Source organism: Spermophilus citellus (genome assembly GCF_964194105.1).
Source record: "Spermophilus citellus genome assembly, chromosome: 11".
Lineage (NCBI taxonomy): Eukaryota > Metazoa > Chordata > Mammalia > Rodentia > Sciuridae > Spermophilus > Spermophilus citellus.
The window spans coordinates 95,247,526-95,263,881 of NC_138192.1; positions in this window are offsets into that span (position 1 = coordinate 95,247,526).

Sequence of the window (16,356 nt, forward strand, 5' to 3'; positions counted from 1 at the left end):
TTTTAAAAAGAGTTTAACCTGTATATGCATATATTATAGCATGAGAGACAGAGTGCACATAAGAGCATGATGTGCTTAGGGGACATCCTTAATGGAGCTCTTTAAGGTGCATAACTTTTGTGACTGTTATTATAGACTTAAATATTTGGTTAGGGAAAAATTAAAATCTGTGTGAATATTGTGCAGTTCTGTATGGCTTGTGTTGATATGAAAATAAACAACAATATTCCTCCATAGCTCAGACTTTGAGAGACCCTGGCTTAGAGGAAAATAACTTACTAGGTAATAGTCTTGATGTTAGAAATTAATAAATACAGAGAACTAGGTCACAATGATGAATAAACTCACAGTAAAGTTAGCCCAAAGTCAAATCCCATCAATCTCTATCTTTGATGCAGAAAAACAACTTGTCTATAGAAGTGTTTTAAAATAATCATTTATTTTGTATTTCAGTTGGACATGGTTTATTTAAAAGATTAAACCAAATGAAGAAGAGAATTAAATATGAATCTATTTGTAACAATATTTCCTACATTTGAAATACTTTATTTGTGGAAATGACTTTAGGGGACAAATATGAAGAATGCCATGGAAGCCACCTTATGGTAAGTCATTTGTTTTTCTGTAATCTGCCTTATTGTTTATCATGTTAAGAAACTTGTTGAGCAATTCCGCTGCCTCTACTGGCACCTGACAGCAGCATCATCAGTCACTGTGTGGGCTTTGGCCTACAAACTCTCTTACAGGATTCAGGAGGGATATGGATTTAAATTTTAAACTGGTTTCTGTCAGTGTGACAAATGAATACCAGAAAATTGTAGAACAATGGACGAATGTTGAAATGCATGCCAAATGTATTGTGCTGATCTTCAAGTGAACTCAACAAGAATAGCTTTAAAATAAGTCCGGGCTACAATGTACTTATCGCTCTATATCCAAAGCCTAAGAACAGGATATTACTGAAATTTTCAATACTATTATATTGAGGAAAACATTATTGCTCAGAGTAATTGCATTCATACAGTCATAATTTTTTAAACTGTAAATTAAGAATTGATTGTTAGCACAGTGTTTTTTATGGAGAGTCACAATAAGACATTGACAACATTTTTGCTCACAGTTGAATGGTGTATGCCACTGCGCCTGGCATAATTTTTTTTTAAATATTTTTCAGTTGTCAATGAATCTTTATTTTGTTTATTTTTATGTGGTGCTGAGAGTCGAACCCAATGCCTCACACATGCTAGGCAAATAGCACATGCTAGGAAAATAACTTACTAGGTAATAAATAATCTTGATGTTAGAAATTACAAAATACAGACAACTGGGTCATAATGATGGCCCAGTTCTTTTATGAATTCTTTTTGTTGGAAAATTGATTTTTGCTTTATTCCTTTACTAGTTTTATATAAGAGTGATGACATTCAAAGTGTGTGTCCTTATTCTGATTTTTTGACATGTTTTAACGGGGAAGAACTAGGAGAGATTACTGCTCTGTGATGAAGTGCATTTAAATAGGCCTAGGGAGTCTGAGCAAAAATAATTGAAGCAGTGACCGGATACTATCAGTGGAGCAGAGTGCAATGTGAGGCAAGCCATGGATTCTAAACTTACAAGTAAAAACTAGAAAACAACTTGGCTACAAACTCTTCCGGTTCCCTGAAGTTTTTCTTTGTATCCTTGTGAAGCAACTTTATCTACAAAATTGTTCCCTAATAATGGAATCAACTTAAAAGTATTTCAATGCTGATATTTTCACATGAAATTTTAATAAAATATTCATGGTATAAAAATTCTAAATTAAAAGCATGTCATAGTCACTGCTACACAATAGTGAAGGAGGAAATATTAAAAGCAAGTGTCCTTTTATTAATGCAGTTGAACCATTACTGTCAGTAAAGAATTGTTATATATCTATCTTTGCTTGTGTCTCATAAATTTTGTAAAAGCAAATTCTATATGTGTTGGAAAAAAATTATTTTGCTTTAATAAAGGTTGTGGTTAATTTGTTTTTATAAATATAAAAATTAATAATTTCTGATTTTATAATATGGACCTGGTTTCTGTTTTATTTTACAAATATTAAGGGAAGATTATATATATATATATATATATATATATATATATATATATATATATATCAGGCTGAAAAAAATATTTCTTCACTTTTATTAATTTATATTAACAATGAAGGTAATAAATACACTAAATAGAAGCAAGTGTTCAGATTGTGATTCCATAATCTAATATTTTTACAACATAGAGTTGTTTATGTTTTTATCTATTATATAAAAGTTTACTTTTCTTTGAATTCTTTCTCAAACATAAAATATACTCAATCAAGGCTGGAGTTGTGGCTCAGAGGTAGAATGCTCGCCTAGCATGCATGAGGCCCTGGGTTTGATCCTCAAAACCATATAAAAATTTTTAAAAAAGATATTGTGTCTACCTATAACTATATAACTATATAACTATATATATATATATATACACACACACACACACACACACACACACACACACACACTAAATCAGAAATTATTAAGCCATAGATCCATCAAATATTTAAATGTTATGGAATGCACAGTAAAATGATCTTAAAGTTGCTAAAACATTGATTATCATTAAATATTAAATTGACCAAAATTAAAACTACTGTATTTAACAATTAAATATGTTTGTGGTACTAATTTTATCAACATAGTATGTCTGTAGTCAATTAAAATCTGTATGATCCATAGTCAAGAGGAACCTGAAGGATTTACCCCTTCAAAGTCCTCCTGGCAACTATAGGATATATAAATATTAATAAAACATCATGGGGCAAGAATTTTAATATATTTAAGGACAAATATTGGTAAAGGTATATAGCCAGGGCTAACAAATTTAGCTCTATGGACATATTATAGAAATATGTGTTGGTAGAGCTAAATGTTTGCAATATGTTGTTTGGTATGTATTTTGAGCATGTAAACTCACATTAATGTGAGTCATATATACATGAAATATTAGGGGAAATGTCTGAGCACTGAATGAAATAAAGTTTTGCAGAAACTAGAATTCAAAGAAAATAATATAACAAAATGTTGCAGAAAATTCACCAGAAATATAGGCAGAAATAAAAGATATAAATAAAGGCAATAAAGTGAAATGAAATAGTATTCTTCTTTTCTAAGTCTCCAGTTTGAGCACAATTATAGCACCTATTTCATAAACCTGCTTAACAAACATTCATTAATATGATAATGGTAGTTGACTTAATTGACATAGAGTTATGCTTCTTTTTAAATAGCGTAATATTGGTTATGTGCAAGAACTTAATTTTGAAGCCAAAATTATCTCTGATAAACAATAGGTGAGAAAAAATTATCTGAAATTTTGGTAGAAATCACCCAAATTCAATTATTATTCAAAGTTCTAGAAAGTTTCCAAGTAGAATCTATACATTTCTTTCTCATTCACTTGTGTAAGTCACCCAAGTTTCTACTCAATGTAGAAATAGATGCTTTTTTGTTCTGTTTTGTAACAACTAAAGCAATTGGCTTACATCAGGAGTTTCTATCTTATTAAAAATAATATGTTAATAAATACTAGAATATCATTAAGTATTATAAGAGGCCTATGCAATTCTGGACTCAGGATTCTGAATCTGCAAGAACAAGAAAATTCAATTTATCTTTCTACTTTTGAATTCTTCCAGTTGTTGAAATTTATATACAGAAATATTTTTAGAACACACTTCCTTTGTAACTTTACTATTGAGATATTAATTATGAGAATAAAGTTATAGATATAAATATTAAATAATAAGAATACAGCATTATAATTGCTGCTTTAGGATTTTGTATGTCTTTAAATAATTAGAAGAAAGGAGGAAATGACACATTTTGTCTTCTGTCCATTGCCCATTTTTAAATTTTTTTTTTTGCTATATTCAAGCATGTTTTTTTTTTCCCTTCTTCTTTTAATTATTCCTGGCACTTTGACTATGATGAGTTTAGGTGCATTTTCTTTCCTGTTATTTTCCTTGAGGATCACTGAATTATGTATTTCTGGTATGTTGGTAATTCATTAGCTTTAGAAAATTAACCATAGTACTTTTCTCAGTGGTGTCTTCTGTCTAGTCTTTTGTTGAATAATTGTTTTTGTTTGTATATTTTTCACTTTTTTATATTTTCATTTTTGATCATTAACCTTTCTTTAAATATTTGATTATTTACTCTGCTTTCTTGAGTATTTCTGTTAAGCTTACCAAAAAAGCCATCCTCTTTTCTCAAGAGGGGTGTGTGTGTGTGTCTGTGTGTGTGTGTGTGTGTGTGTGTGTTTGTTTTACATGGACTTAAATTTTAGGGTTTCTTTCTAGCACAGTTTTGTAATTTCCATCTCTTTGCAAATTCATTCTGTCCATCTAGCCCACGAAATTTTTAAACATAAAAATCATAATGTTCATACAGAACCAGTGTTTGTATAGTAATTCCCAAAATTATTTCATTAGTGGGTGTAATTATTATATTGATATTTTACCTATGACAATTTCTATTATTTATCCTTTTTCCTGACATGTCATAGTTTTTGGTAGAATAATGAATGTGTGTCAAAGTAAGCAGGAATGCTTTCTTTTTCTTTCAGGCCTTTAGTGCTAGTGCTAGTGCCAGTTTCTGTCTTCTGATCAGGAATTGATCTTGTGTATCAAGATCAAGTTCCAGTCCTACTGCCAATAGAAGTGTTAGCTAAAGTTTTTTAATTTAATTTGATTTGATTTTTTTGCAGACAAGGGAGGAAGTTTTTCTCTACCTTTATCACAAATAGATAGTTGTTGAGACTATGTGAAGAGTGGACTGCCTGGCCATCCCCCAGTATTAGATATCTTCGTCTATATCATAGAAGGTTTAGGTTTTGCGATACCTTAACAACATCAGAGCTTTGGCATTATATCATAAATTTAATGGCATTGTTGATTCCACAAATGGTCAGTCACACCTTGAATTAATGTAGAGTCTGAGTACATATGAGCTTTTCTAGATATTAAGGGTCCAAACTCAAACTCTGGTAGGTTATATATATTTATAGACTCAAGGAGACTCTGTCTCCTTCCCTATGTCCCACATACTTTGAGAATAAGCTATGGAGAATATTTGGTTGTTGTATGAAGGTTCTGCTTGTATCTGGGGCTTCCAAATATTCAAAATGGTCAATATTATGGAATACACGACCTTTAACAATTTTTTGCAATTTAGTTGTTATTTTGTTCACTTAGTCATTTTTGTAGCATTCACTTCTTTTCATATATTTTGCTTGAGATGAAAATATATGAATTATTTGTCCTTAAAGGGAACTTTTTTATATATTTATTTATTCTCATTTGTTATACATGTCAGGAGAGTGCATTTCAATTCATTGTATACATATAGAGCACAATTTTTCATGTTTCTGATTTTACAGAAGTTATGGTCACATCATTCATTTCTTCATACGTGTACTTGGGTAATGATGTTCATCGCATTCCAACATCTTTCCTAATCACATGTCCCTTCTTTCCCTCCCTTCCCCTTTGCCCTATCCAAACTTCCTCCATTCCTCCCATGGTCCCTCCACCTCCATTATGTTTCAGCATCTAGAAATCAGAGAGAATATTTGGCCTTTGGGTTTGGAGGATTGTCATATTTCACTTATCATGATATTCTCCAACTCCATCTATTTACATGTAAATTTCATGATTTTATTCTATTTTAATGCTGAGTAATATTCCATTTTGTATATATAGCACTGTTTCTTTATCCATTCATCTACTCAAGGGCATCTATCTTGTTCCATAATTTTGCAATTGTGAATTGTGTTGCTATAAACATTGACATGACTACATCCCTGTAGTATACTGCTTTTAAATCCTTTAGGCATAAACCGAGGAATGAGATAGCTGGGTCAAATGGTGGTTCCATTCCAAATTTTCCAAGGAATCTCCATACTGCGTTCCGGATTGGTTGCAACAAATTGCAGTCCCACCAGCAATGTATGAGTGTGCCTTTCCCCCCACATCCTCCTCAATACTTGTTGTTGCTTATATTCTTAATAGCTGCCATTCTGTCTGGCGTGAAATGAAATGTTAGAATAGTTTTGATTTGCATTTCTCTAATTGCTAGAGATGTTGAACATTTTTTATGTATTTGTTAATCAATTGTATATCATTTTCTGAGAATTTTCTGTTTAGTTCCTTAGACCATTTATTGATAGGGTTACTTGTTGGGTTTTTTTGGTTTTAAGTTTTTTTGAGTTCTTTATATATCTAGAGATTTGTGCTCTATCTAATGTGAGTGTGTGATAAAATTCTGATCCCAAGTTTAGGCTCTTTCTTCACTTCACTGATGGTTTCTTTTGCTGAGAAGAAGCTTTTCAGCTTGAGTCCATCCCAATTATTGACTCTTGATTTTATTTCTGGAGCTATAGTAGTCTTGTTAAGGAAGTCAGGACCTAATCTGACATGATGAAGATTTGAACCTACTTTTTCTTCTATATGCCAGACCTTAAACAATACCAAAAAGCAAGAGTAACAAAAATGGCATGGTATTGTCACCAAAATAGATTTTTATACCAATGGTACAGAAAGAGGGCACAGAGACAAACCCACATAAATACAATTATCTCATACTATAGCAAGGTGCCAAAAACATACATGGGAGGAAAGATAGCCTCTTCAACAAATGGTGCTGGGAAAACTGGAAATCCATATGCACCAAAATGAATTAAGGCCCTATGTCTTACCATGCACAAAATTCAAAGGGAACTTTGAATCCCTTGGAATTTGTCATATAATGGTCTTAAAAAGTCAACTGTCTCATAGACTCAAAAATTATAGATGCACTATGTTACTTGGCTTCAAAACATACTTTAAAGCTGTAGTAATCAAAATGGCATCTTATTGGGATTAAAATAGAAACATAGACCAATAGACTAGAATAGAAAGCCTGGAAGTAAATCCATGCATCTGAAGACAACTTATTTTTGACAAATATGCTAAGAATATGCATTGAAGAAAAGACTGTCTCATATATATATATATATTTTTTTTTCAATGAACTTTATTTTATTTTATTTATATGAGGTGCTGATAATTGTGCCTCACACATGCTACCACTAAGTCACAATCCCAGCCCAAAAAGGACAGTCTTTTTTAATAAATGGTGTTAGAAAAACTGAATATCCACACACAGAAACTAGACTCCCTCTTTCACCACTTAAAAAGATCAATTCAATTGAATACTTAAATTAAGATCTGAAACTATGAAACTATTAGAAGAAAACATAGAAGAAGTACATTAGGACATTGGAATGGACAATATTTTTTTTTTGGAAAAAGACTACAAAAGCATATGAAATGAAAGAAAAAAATAGACAAATAATATTATTTCAAACTAAAAATTTCTGCACATCAAAGGAAACACTCAACTGAATACAGAGTCAGCCTACATATTGGAAGAAAACATTAATAGCTAGACTATAAAAGGAAACCCTAACACTGAATAACAAACAACACAAATAACTCAGTTAAAATAGTCTATGACTATAGACTTTATTAAAAATAAGATATGTGATGTGCAAATTTCTAACAGGTACATGAAATATGATCAACATAACTAAACATCAAGGGAATGTAAATCAAAACCACAATGATATAGCAAGAATAGTTAATACCAAAAGGACTATGAATAATACGTGCTGGTGAGAATGCAGAAAAAAAGGAAATTTTTGCACACTGTTTGTGGGAATGCAAATTACTGTACTCATTTTGGAGAACTTTTTTTTTCTCAGAAAATTGAAGAAGGAATTAGTATAGAATCCAGCAATTCCACTACTGGGCATATACTCAAAAGAAATGACATAGATATGGGGGAGAAGTCTTCATTTCCATGTTTATTACATCTCTACTCATAAAAGTCAAAAACTGTACACTATCTAATGCTTATCTTGATGATGAATACAGAAAAAAATGGTACATTCATAAAATGGAATACTATTCAGCCATAGAAAAATGAAATGCTGTTATTTGCTTTAACACAGATGGAACCAGATACCTTTATGTTAGGTAAAACAAGTCAGTCACAGAATGAAACTAAGTATTGTATCACCTACCTCATATGTATAATCTAAAAAAGTTGATTTCATAGAAGTTGAGAGTAAGATATTGGTTACCAGAGGCCAGGAAAAGTAGGGAGTAAGTAAACAGGGATGGGGAAAGTTTGACTAACAGTTATTAAGATATAGTTAGATAGGAGCAAGAAGCTCTTGGGATATCATTATGTAATATGGTAATTATAGATAACAATCATATTGTACTAAACATTTGAATGTTTATTGTAATATTGTCCATTTATTGTACTAAACATTTGAATGTTTTCTCCTCAAAGACATGAACAATGTCTTAGAAGATAAATATGTTATATATGATTTAAATTTTACACAATATGTACATGTATTAATGATACACCATTAATATGTCCAACTTTAATTTTTTGTGTATTCATTTAAAATTTTTAAAATTAAACATGAAGAAAAAAGTAATAATGTTGTTGACCAAACTCTTTTGCTATTTGGGTGGGAAGAACATGCACTTATGGATTTCCACATCTTAAAATAGAAATGACAACAACAAATTTCTTGGAATATCTTTGCTTGGATATTCATTTAAAAGTGTTTAAAGGAATGCCTCATAAGTAGAATGTTATTGGCTTTTTAATTTAGTTTTATAGACTTTGTGTTTTTATCTTTCAATTTAAAACTTTCATATTTAGTAGAAACACTGGTAATTTTGATTTTTTTTTTAATTCTCACTTTTCCAGGTAATTTTTTAAAAATTATTTTTCTCCTTTCTATCTTTCAGGAGATTAATCACTTTTTGTCTGAATTTTTTTTCTCTAAAATAAATTGATTTTTTTCTGAATCATTGCAGCTAATATCCAATATCATTTCATAGTTTCAACTGTCCTCCTTCAATTTTAATATTTAAAAATGATGATATTTTATTTCAAAATTGGTTATTAAAATACCATTTTGGCAATTACTATAGTAGTCTACTGATTTTATGACACCACTATTTTTTTCACAAACAACTCAATGTGTTTTAAATTAATTTAGATCATCATAACATATTAATATGGAAACTATAGATAGACTATTGGTTTCTGCACTGTCTTATTTTAAATTGGAACTTTCATGTATATTAAATTAAACATTATTTTCTTTTATGCATTGTAAACATTGCATCTTTGATTTCTTATATCAAACATGATTTCTTTTTCCCTCTTTTCCTTTAATTGAATTGTGATAAATATAAGTTCAACTTTGTAATTAGACAGAATTATAAATTATGAATATTGTCTACTGAATACAATTTGAACTCTTATTGGATGTCATATAACTTTCTCTTGGTTGAATTATTTGCCTGTGAAATATTTAAAATCTTACTAGTATTCTTTTAATGAAAAATGAAGAAACAAATCCAGCATTTCCTTATGTTTATGGGAGAGTTTTAATTTACTAAAGCATAATCTTTATTCATTGAGGTTGATAATGTGTGTATGATGTTGAGATTGTGATAGTGAACATGTTAATGTTTTGTTTATGTAACTGAAAATCGAGCATAGAGCCATAGCCCTTACTTGATTGAATAGAAATGCTTATAAGCATTACCATTTTTTTTTACTGAAACATATACAGCCCAAAGTCTCTCTTTTGAAAGAAAATTTTGCTCTTTTCATTAATCTGGCTGAAATCATTTTTGTGGGAATATTTTAAATAGCTATTTTAGTTTGACTTGTGAATTATTTGAATTCTGCCTGTAATAATATGTACAAGGACATTTCTTGAAAGTTAACTTAAAATATTATAAAACCTAGGACTTTACTTAGATACTTCTATAGTTTCAGTCTTAATAATTTGCCAGTGCTAGTATTATAATAAGTACAAAATACTTTATATGTATATATTTCATTAGTGAAATAGAAATGTACTTCTAATCATGAGATTTAATATCATCTAAAATAGTTTATTGTTAAAACCAGACAAGGTGGCACATGCCTGCAATTCCAGTGGCTCGGGAAGCTGAAGCAATAGGATAGCAAGTTCAAGTCCAAACTCAGCAACTTAAAAAAAAAATCCTCTCTCAAAATTAAAAGTAAAACAGCTGGGGATGTCATAGCTTAGTGGTAAGGCACCACACACACACACACACACACACACACACACACAATTCATTTTAAAAAGGTGAACATACCCATTTTAAAAATATCTAACTTATATTTCTAATATTGTGTGCATTTTTAAAATATATAACTTTACCATCATATTTTAAAATTTAAATATATTTTAGAACGTTTGCATAATTTCAAAATTCTTTATTATTTTAAAGGTATATAATTTTTAAAAGACCACTATTTTGTTTAAAAAACATGTTAATTTATGAAATAAATATAGACTTACTGTATGTCTATCTCAAGCAACTGCTTCTAGCATGCAATTTGTCATGAGAAGAAAGTGGTGCATAGTCCAGGTGTGAAATGAATTGATGGAGAATTATGACTCAGTTAGTACGAAGGAGAACTCCAAGGTTGGTTTGAAATATGAAGGGGACCTATGTGCTCAGGAATCATGGGCAGAATTATGGATATGGTTCACAATAAGGTACTTCTGATTACATTCCTATGAAATGACACAAAAATATTATTCAGTTTAAGGCAAGTAGAACTCACACAAAAAATGGAGAAAACTCTGAATGAGTAAAACTGATAACAACAACAAAAAATAATGGTTTAGTCAGTTTTTCACTAAAATCATGTTGCCTATGCAGTGATTGCAATTCAACATGTTATATACTGAAGACAAAAATAATAAATAAAACAGAGACTTTCATAAACTTAGAGTCAGAAATGGTACAGTGAAATCTGTATTCTTTTCTCTTGAGCATAGATATTGTATTTCCAGTCTAACCCATTCTCAACTCTGTAAGCAGAGTTAAGAACATTCAGTTAGACTAATTAGTGCTAATGAAAAGTCTTAATTAAACATATGCAACAAAACAAAAATTCACCAATCAAAAAATTGGGATAGGAGTAATGTACAGCTTGGGTTACATGCATTACCAACATGGAAAATCAGATTGGAATGCTCATAACTGATTTTTGAAAAATGTTATTTAAAATGCAGAAAGAGGAAACCAGTAAGTGCTCTATTAACATTTTCATGTATAATGATCCAACATTCTATTAATATAACATGTAGTTATATGCTGTTTAGTTTTAATATTGGAATTAAAAAAAAAAAAGGTCTGTCATTGCTACATTCCCCAAATCCAACCTATTACCATGTCTTCTCATATGTACCCACAAAATGTCTTGTTTATTGTTTCTGCCCTGTTGTTTGGGTCACTTTCATCTCCTTCACTATGCCTGAGTCCACTCTTGACCCTCCCTAAATCCACTACTCTAATTCTATTCTCTCTCATTTAAGAGATAAGCTTTGAAAATGAATATCGATCATGTTTCTCTTAGACTAAAAATTTTGGATTGATATACATTTTACTTATAATCAAATCCAAAATCCTTTCCATAGTCCAATATGACCAGCTTGGTTCTAATTTCCTCTTTAGTCTCCTTATACCAAGGCCTTACTTTATTAAATAGGGCATCCCTTATAGCATCATGAAATGCTCTTCTCCTAACTTTTATTGACTTGGTTAATTCCTTCTTATTGTGAACATTTTGTCTTGACTGTAACATTTTGTGACTCCCATAATCTGTCAAGAGAGGTTGCACTCTGTCACAATCAATACACTTGATGGATCTTTTGTTTAGATTTTTTATTTTCATTAACTTCTAAATAATATTATGAATTGTACCTTTTTTGTTTACAGATACTTTTTCAGTCAGTAAATGTCATGAGTTAAATTTAGAAACACATTTTCATATTAATAATATATCTCCACATATCATTTTAGTAACTACATCATATTTTTGAGTACATCTAGCATAATTTATCAAAGTTTTTTCTTGAACATAAAAATTCCTAATATAATTTTGTTACAATAGCCTTGCATATATATTATAATATATTATAATATATATATATATTATATTATTTATATATTATTGTCTTATTATGAATATGCGCAAAGCATTGGCCAAGAGCAAATAACATTTGAAGGCTGAATATTATATTGCTGTTTTTTTTAATTTGAAATCATATTTGTATATGTTCTTAGTTTCACAGAGCACTTGAAATTTAATATTTTTCTCAATAAACATTCAAGACTACTGGTTTATAATGAAAACAAAAATAACAATTATATAACATAACGTAGTTAGATATCAATAATAACAATTATATCAATAATAAAAGTAATATAAATTACAATACAAGCAGTAAAAATTGAAAAATCAGGAGCAGGAGGAACAGAATAGAACTGGTAATATAAAAATCATAATATATTTGAGCAACTTCACCATTGGCTGTTATAAGTTCAAGGCAATCAGACTTAGTCTATTGTAGTAGGAACCTTCCTAATGAGATACAAAGTCCTCTCCTGGCTTTAAGAACTATTCAGCAGTAACATAGGTTATTGAACATCTTTTTAAAGACAAGAAGTCAAGAAGAAGCAACTTTGCTATTAAAAAAAATACCCTTCCAAACAAGTGGATAAAAACAGTTGCCTTTGTGTCTCTACTAACTAACCTATTTTGTATAAATCTTTGTGTGATTCTGATTCTAGAATTATGTATTACTTAATCATCGTAGCAATTGTAATGATCAAATTTTTACTCTTTAGAATTATGATCTTTCTTTTCTCTTTTTCTATATGCCTAAAATATTTAAATCATTGAATAAGTGATAGTAATAATGCTTTACAAATGAAAACTTCTTAACGTTACTTGAAGAAACTGAACTGAATAGAACAGGTACATGTTTAAAAATGTTAATAGACCCTATAATCTTAATGGTCCAAAACAGGAAATAACCCAAAGGTTTTTCAATACTGAAGTGCATGAACAAAGTGTCATGTACTCACACAATAAAATACTGTTCAACAATACCAAAAGTCATATTACTGAATCACATAACCCAGGTTGAATTTCAAAAGCTCGGTGTGCTGAGACAGCTGTACCAAAATCGTATACATTGCATGATTTCAGACAAAATGAACCTATGGTTAAAAATCATTAAATACCTTTGCTTGAAAATAAATGTCTATAAATTTTATCTCACTCTTACTACTTCTGTATAGTATTAGTTTTATATTTGTAAGATTATAGAATCTCAGACACTTAACAGTAACTTACATCTAGAGATAGAACAAGTTGCCTGTGTAGGAACACAGATTATGAATATCCTATGCTTAACAGCAGTAAGGTATTATGGGTGTATTTGTCAAAACCATACAGCTAATATTTATTACATACAATACCTGTAATCTAACCTAACCCAGAAGTAAATAAAGTGGAGCTCAGATGGGAAGTAAGTGGAAGCACAGAATAAATGAAAATGACATATAACTAGCTGATGTTGAATTGGGTGACTGGTATATTGTACTAATCATTATTTTATGTTTAATATTTATGTAATAAACAATTTGTATATATATATATGTGTATATATATATAGTATGTGTTATTGAATCATTTCAACTTTATTTCTCATGCAAGACCCATATTTCTCCATTCAATTTTTATGTGCATATTAAAAATATAAATAACTATGACAAACTAAAATGGCCTGTGTTCAAATTTAGATTTTTATAGAGAAATCAAATAATTTAAGGATATGAATTAAATAAAGAATATGTGGGGAAATTAATATATTGTATATTAAAATGTCTGTAATAGGTAAAATATCTACGATATACAATTCAAAATAGTTAACATAATTTAAAAAAAACTTGGACCTATTAGTGGGTCATGGTACTCAATAATTCATAGAACTTTCATCTAGGCATGATACACATCTTCAAAAATGGCTAAAATTTTAAGAATGTGGTCAATTAATTTGTCTACTTTCACTTTAAAAAATTTTTACCAGTTACATGCCTTGTTAATTATAGATAAAAATTATATATCCACAGCTTCTTCATATCATCGTACGTGTTTAAAAAAATACTGAGGTTCTCTGATGAAGCAAGAGCTGAGGTTTATTCGATCTGAGTTCTGTTACGCATACTTCATACTGTGATATTGACTTTGGTTGTGAGCGGTTTGCCTGATAGAATTGATTTATGATACACTCCATTGCTATCCAGACAGTTTCCAGTGAAGTGACAAGAAGTTCTGCTTCCATACCCTTCTAATCAATGGGAGGAAAAGCAAGACCAGACAAAACAAAACCTTTTACACAAGGTGACCGGATACTAAATGTCATATTGTGTACACAAGGTGTGAAAATAAATAGCATTATATGTGTGTGGGGGGGTGTATATACATATATACATATATATTATATACCTTTTTATCAGCATTACTATGTGCTTCTCAGATGATCAATTTATGTCTAATACTGAGACTGTAAGAACCATTTTTTTTGCATTTAATACCTTTGCTTAAAAATAAATATCTATACATTTTATGTGACTGTGACTAATTCTTCACAGTATTAGTTTTGTATTTGTGAGGTTATAGAATTTCTGACACTTAAAAATACATAATAATTGACTAAATGAGAAGAAATAAATATTTAGGCAGAAAAATGGCTAATATAAGCTATTATTTTGACAAATTGAATAAGGCTACAAAACATTCTTGAGGCTCCTCATTTTGAAGATAAGTAATATATTGTAGATTAAATATATCTATTATTTCTGATTGTATTTTTTTCTCTAATTTAAAATTGTATTCATTATACCTAATCGAATCTGTCCTGGAGTACAATGAAAAATCACAATGCATGGAACTATACCAGAAACATATAACATATTATCTATGGACTCTCAGACACTCAGTTGTGTAGACCAATAGGGTTAGAGGCCAAAAAACTTGGAAGGGGACATATACATGATATGAGTGAAAGAAAGGGCCAGGATTGATTTTAGTGGGTTTTTTAAACTGTAATCAGCCCTAAAGTAAAGTAGATACATTTAAAATGAAATTAGTGACATATTTGTATTTTGTTGGGGAAAGAAGCTTGGTGAAGTGTGGAGAGGGAAGGGGCTGGAAAACGCACACTTATACAGGAAAGTATCTCTGTGGTGAAAGGAGCATTACAACAATCTATGGAGTAGGTTGTGAGTTAGAGAATGAAGAAAAGGGAAAGATTCTATTAGACATTTTGAATAGAATTTTTAAGACTTTGTTGCTAATAGAATATACATAATAAAATAAAGTAACAAGATAAGCATGTCTATCTGATTTCTAGCTTGAGCAAATAAGTGGACAGATATGCTATAGATGAGGATGTTAAAAAAAGAATATTAAGGGCTGGGAATGTGGCTCAAGCGATAGCCGCTCGCCTGGCATGCATGTGGCTCAGGTTCGATCCTCAGCATCACGTACAAACAAAGAGGTTGTGTTCGCCGACAACTAAAAAAATAAATATTAAAAAATTCTCTCTCTCTCTCTCTCTCTGTCTCTCTCTCTCTCTCTCTCTCTCTCTCTCTCTCTCTAAAAATAAAAAAAGAACATCAAGCAGGTGGATGGATGACAGAACATATATTCCATGATTGACTTAGTGATTACTGATTGAATTCAGGATATCTTTGTAGAAATGCCAAGCAAATCCTTTGCCTGACACAATTCCACAGGCAGGATCAACCTGCATCCTTGTGGCAGATTACATTAGCACACACTCCCATCACAGTAGTGATTATCTTCTCAATGACACAATTATCATTTAGGTATATATGTATCTTTTTTAGATCCAACACTTCTTTTTGTACTACCATGCATAGGTTCATAGAATAGTATATTCATTTTGATGTATGCACATGACATTACTTACCAGGGGATTTATAGCAAAACAAAAAGTATGCAATATATTTGTGCGCATGGAATTCACTGTTTTTGTCATGTGTTTCATCAATCAGAATCATCTCATTTGAAAGAACAATCTGGTGACCTTCAAAGGACTCAGTTGTGATAACAGGTGGCCCACATGAACCTGTTATATCGGGAGTGCAGCCTATAAATTCTGACATTTCTTTAAAATCAGGAGTCAATGTAACAGTTTCCCCATAATTAGAAACCTGAGTCCTGAAACTAATAGTTGAGATAGGAGTGGGCTCTCTCATCATTAAACCTAATAATCTACATGAGATATGTTTGTTTATTGCTTTCATCACCTTTGCATTTGAACTTGTAAGTCATATTGCCCCCAAGAAGTCTCTAC